General features: G+C 33.5%; 1 pseudogene; it reads left to right on the top strand.

Annotated features, from left to right (window-relative positions):
* Positions 1 to 907: 907 nt before the first annotated feature.
* LOC121367168 lies at positions 908 to 3009 on the top strand (annotated as a pseudogene).
* The last annotated feature ends 3051 nt before the right edge of the window (positions 3010 to 6060 follow it).

Below are 6060 nucleotides of genomic sequence, written 5' to 3'. Positions count from 1 at the left end.
TTTGCTTACCGGTCATCTCAAGTCATTGATCAGTGACCAAATGTCATTGTATGAACATTAACTGAATGCATTCATATATCCAGTTATCTTACCTTTGTTTATATTCATATATATAGAAACAAATTTTCATGTATAGCCAGTATGCAAATTCTCACGACGCCCACAGTGAACAAATAACAGTTATGTCAAACCCCATGAGACTACACCCGCTATTCGATAAAGAGCCAAATCACTTTCCGCATTTCCCCAACACTGTTCAAACAGTCATAATATGATAAAGACTGAATACCTTCTAATAGTTTAGCTCCAACTGACACTGATGATGGGATATCTATGATGTAACAGATAACGATTGATAATGTCTGGAACTTGGATATAATCATCAGATTCTTCAGATTCTAATATGCATCAGAACCATGAGAGAATTAAGAATACAGTGAGGCCAAAGACGGAGTTGAGAAGTTTGCCATAGTGATACGACCTGTGTACAATAGAGGTACATTTACTATGTAATCACAATTTAATTGGAATTAAGATAGAGTTGATAATCACACTCTATTATTTCACATAATCACTCGATGTAAAAAAATGATTGATTCATTACCTTCTCCACTCTAAGATCGTGTCTAGATGTGTTTCGTCGTTAATCAGTCAAACGACGTGTAATCACTTGCCTCTTTTATAAGTAAGTAGGTGTGGCTAATGGGGTCTTCAAGACCATGTACGATAGATAGTATAGTACATGTCTTACTATTTATACCAAGACGAGCTCTAATTAGAGCAACATCTTTTACCCACGTTTTTTTTCCATTCAGCAATATTGTTATGACCATCTTCAGAAATACTATGAAATATGGTAAAAAATCTAGCTTTTGTTATTTGACATCAGTGTATTATATTTTCCTAGTTTCGTAACCAGTATGATAATGATGTTGCCACCTGGAGCCCCTCAAGGTAGATACACAAATTGGAGTATGCAATGGAAGCAGTCACAGGTTTTGTTGAAATTCTTAAACCTGTTTTTTGCATGCAAATATTGTACAATTAACTATCATTAATTTGGATGCAGTTAATAAGCTAGGTTTTATGAACATACTTCTATTATGTAGGGCTCAGCAACTGTAGGTCTTAAATCTAAAACTCACGTGATCCTTGTAGCTCTCAAACGATCTACATCTGATCTTTCCTCTTATCAGAAGAAGGATCTATCCAGTAGATGATCATGTGGCGTGTCTATTGCCGGTCCATACTGCTGATGGTAGACTTTTGTGTAAATTTATGAGAACTGAGTGTCTAAACTCTCGTTACTTTTTCAATATTCCACTTCCTGTATCAAGACCTAGTGTCTGCCGTAGGAGACAGTATCCTTTATGCAACGTCAATATTACCATGACAACATATTTCTCCATATATTATCTTGACTCTATTATTAGAAAATGCAAATTGTACTCAAGTGTATGGTCGACGACCATATGGAGTGGGTATGCTAATTGCTGGATATGATGTAAGTATCTCCTTTAGTTTTTGTTTGTATTCTTAGTATGCCTGATATATATCAGTGATCTTATAGTAGCATTGTATATGATCAATAAGTCCTTTATTTTTTATGTACAAATTTTTAGTAGAAAACTAGATAATTTAATTATGATGTGTGTTACAACTGAATTTCCTACATTAGTATTATAGAGATGGTTGAACTGAGTTTTAAATCATTTAGTATCTTCTCATAGCATCTGTTAATTCTTCGTTCTTTTTTGTTAATAACAACACATCAAACAATTGTACTAATTTTGTGCAATTAATTATAATTATTGTTATTTATAACATAATGAGTAGTGTGTGTATGGATGTGTGTGCTTATAGAGTACTAAGCTTTGCTTTGTGCTGTCTGTGCATTTAAGCCACACCCCTTGTACAATACATCCCAACATAACTAAAACATAAAACATTGGTTTGTATTTGTGTTGTTGTATAAATGAACACTGTGTTAGAAATTGTTCACGCAGTACTTATACAAACAAATATTTCTGTTTAAATTATAAAGAGTTTACGTTATTATGTGAATAATGCGTCACTTGTTCTGTTTAGTCCCTCTAGGTCCTCACTTATTTCAAACATGTCCCTCATCAAATTATTATGACGGCAAATCATGGCCATTGGAGCTAGATCTCAATCAGCAAGAACATATTTAGAGAAAAACTTGGATTGCTTTCAGGATGGTAAGACACAGAAGTACCTTCAGCCTTCTACTATACCCCCTCTCTCCTCTCCCTCTCCCCCCCCCCCTCTCTCTCTCTCTCTCTAGCTTCTCTGATGAAACTTATTGATCACGGTTTACTGGCACTTCGAGAATGTTTACCCAATGATGCAGAATTGACTTCAAAGGTCAGAGAAGGTCACATGATGTATAAACTATAACATCATTCTCTCTCTAGAATGTCAGTTATACACACGTGTGTAGGAGAAGAGAAAAAGTTAGACATTCTTGATGATGATAGAGTCCAAACCTTTGTCGTACCTGTGTTTGATAGTATTATAGTAAATAAGACTATTGGACAATGAAATATTGTGCCAAATGTAGTACTGATACATATTATGGGTTAGGGGTCTATCAAAATGGGATTTTGTTTTCTTAATAATGTTCTCAACACAAAGTTGGATGTTATGGATACTACTAAAGGAGGTTCGACAAAAGACCAAGAGTAAATGTCTCATTCCCAGACTCTAAGAGAATGGGAATTGAGTCTATATAGATCAATTCTCATTTCCTTTTGTTTTAGGATGATGACAGAGCACCTGAGGAAGAGATGCAGGTTAGTTCCTGTTGAAACTTATATTTCATTTCATAATAATGTTGTATTACATTTGTATTTGCCCTTTATTAGATGGATAGACCATTGGAACAGCCGGATCAGGTTTCTGTTTTATTATCTAATGTAATATGTTAATACTTTATAATTTTTTTTATTCTAGGTTCCTGAAGGTGGAGATCAGCCTATGGAACAATAATTTCACTACCTCAGAACTTTTACTATTATTATTATTAATTGAACATTTCAATGGAGAAAAAAAATCAATACTCTTAAAATTAATAGTTTCTTTTACTTTGTCGTTGACTTAATTAATTTAATAATTATATTATCTGGTTTAATTTATTAGTGAACTGGCGTGGTCATAGCAACGTAATATATTCTGCTATTAAAATATCCGTGTGTACGAGAAAGAGAGTACAATTTGGTGTCTACTGTAGTACTCGATCTGAAGTCTGTTCAACAATAGCAAGAGTGTTTAGTGACACAAGAGAAAGGTGAGTCGTTTGATGTTCCGTTCCGTTCACTTGTTTAAAACAATATAGAACCTGAAATTAATATCTATTCCTTGTATGAACACCTATAACACTAGACTGTCCAGTGATCAATAAAGAGAGAATGGGAGAAAGAGGAGGGAGAGAGGACAGAGAGGTAGTAAAGTATGTTGGTATCGAATGGAGAGTTGTAGTTTGTTACTAAGTTGTGATCTGTGCCCTAGTATCTAGGTAGTCTAGTTGAGTCAGTTGATTTTCTTTACTTTGAGATGTGAAAACTACAGTTGTCTTACTGTGTGTTGGTTAACATTTATCATTGGCCATAAGCAATTTATAGGTGACCTTTGATCTTTATCCATTACATGTAAATTGACATCAAATTACTATGGAAAAGCATTCATGAGCACAAGGATGATAAATAACTCGTGAATAACATAACTCGGGATCTAATGGATGGCAGTTGTGGATGTAATCATAGTGCTTGTGTCAGATCCTTTCAACGAACTCCCTTGCTCTCACTGGTTGTCTATTATGTTTTCAACATTTTGGGAGAGGAGTCACAACATAACTACTGAACAATACACATTTAATAATATAATAAGGCAATAAATGTTTGTTAAATCTATCATGTGTTTGATATGTAGAGAGACCCTCTCAGTCATTATATATGGACTATAGTATTATAACGTTGTTCAATATGAGTTTCCTATTGTGATATATCAATATTGAGAGTTATTCTTATTGTGATTACATTCGGTTGGTTTCATTGGCGGTTTAACATGTCTCAGAGCTCAAGGCACGTTGATTTAATATTAGTGCGATATGTTCCAGGACATTGGCACAGTGGGGACCAGCTTTATTGTAAGACCTGTCAGTTGCCCGTATATGGTATTGTAGTAGGAACATGACATTATACCTTTGTATGTGGACTAAGGAAGTTATATGTACAATACATATTATAGTACAACTATTGTCTTTCATCCATAGTGATGCTAATTTAAGATGTCCCATGTAATATACGAAATGGTAGACAAGTCAACGGCTTGTTTTGATTTTTCCATGATATGTCCACTAGGGGAAGTTAGTTCATACTGAATGAATTGCCCTTTGTTACACAATAACATTGCAGTCAGACCATAGTACATTTAAAAACAACTATCCTTTGTGAATGATGACATGTGGAAAAATGCACTCGTTATATGCATCATATAAACTAAGGAAAGGTAATGTGCTGTTATTCTGATTAGCAAGCAACAAACACACTATTATCCTGATTATCAACAAACTTGCTAGTATGGACAAAACAAGTTTGATTAATCTAGTATGATAAGTTTTTCATAATCATCATTTCATTATACTGTATCTTTGATGTGTTTGATCATATCTTTAGACTGTCTAAATTTACATGTTTGGACCAAACAACCATTATATCAATAGCCATACTTATAACAGTATCTATAGCACTTGTCATGATGGCTCCGAACTCCTCGATAACAGCAGTCAGCAGTATAATATGAGTTTATCTGTTGACTATTATTGTTTATTATTACCTTACAAAACTTGTTGGAGTATAGGTCTAGTCTATATTATTATAAAGTCGAATTATGATAATATTATTATTACTACTATATATTGACCAAATGAGCGAGCTAATTAACTAGTGTCATCCTATTAGGATACATGTACAGACTAATTGATTAAATTATATCCCACAAGTCATTGGTCTCTTCCCACTTAATAAGGAGCTAACTGTCACACTTTATAAACGAATGCACTACACTATAATCTTGTGATTTGATTGTCTTAATAATTGTTTTTTTATCTTTTAGTTGTCAGTTTCCTGGTTTTACCTTTATTTTGATGCTTTTAGAGATGATAAATGATTTATATATGAGAAAAGAATGTTTGTGGTAAACCTTATATAGAGCTATAAAGGAAATTGAGTTAATCACTTATGAGTGTCGTAGTGTTGATTAGTAAATACTTGTGTTCATATATTACATGTACATATATAACAAGGTGTCATATAATTGACTGTAACAAGGTTAATGACATAGCAATTTCATGATGAACATCTCTATAATTATATTAATATCTGTTTCAACTAGATTTAACTGTTACCAAGTATTATGGCTAATAAAACTAGCGACGAAGAGAGAGTTCGGTATTGTGGGTAAAATATGATATTGTAAGTTATTACAAAAACACTAATCAACTATTTATTAATCTTATAATTATAGGGTCGAGAGGAAGGGGCTGTGATTGAAGACTGGGAAGACCCTGATTATCAATTATCACTCAAAAGATAGATATGGCTTTATGCAAGTAAGTATAAGTTACTACCACACGGAAGTCAGTAAATACATGTATGTCATAATATAGACAGTTATCATTACAAGTTAGAGTAATGACATAGTATCAATAGTGAGCTCACTGAGCTAGTGCTGACCTAGTACACAAATTTACATTCCAATCAGCAAATTATAGGAACGCAATACATATAAAACTACAGGCTATGAGTAGGTGAAATATAGGACATGGCAATGTACTCACCTTCGATACAATATGGTCTCTATATGACAATAATTCATTTTTTGCTAATATTAATACATTGTATCACTACTCCTGGGTCAAGTGCAAATATTTAACCCAAAATTGTCACCATTTAGGATTTCAACCTGCCTGTAGTACCATCCTGTACACGAAATTCTCCCAGAAAAGGTACCCTCCTAACACATCTCTCACTTTTATTATAT

Source organism: Gigantopelta aegis, unplaced genomic scaffold (genome assembly GCF_016097555.1).
Source record: "Gigantopelta aegis isolate Gae_Host unplaced genomic scaffold, Gae_host_genome ctg9598_pilon_pilon, whole genome shotgun sequence".
In the NCBI taxonomy this organism is placed as follows: domain Eukaryota; kingdom Metazoa; phylum Mollusca; class Gastropoda; order Neomphalida; family Peltospiridae; genus Gigantopelta; species Gigantopelta aegis.
The sequence above is the reverse complement of the archived record's forward strand: the minus strand, read 5'-3'. Positions and strand labels throughout refer to the sequence as shown.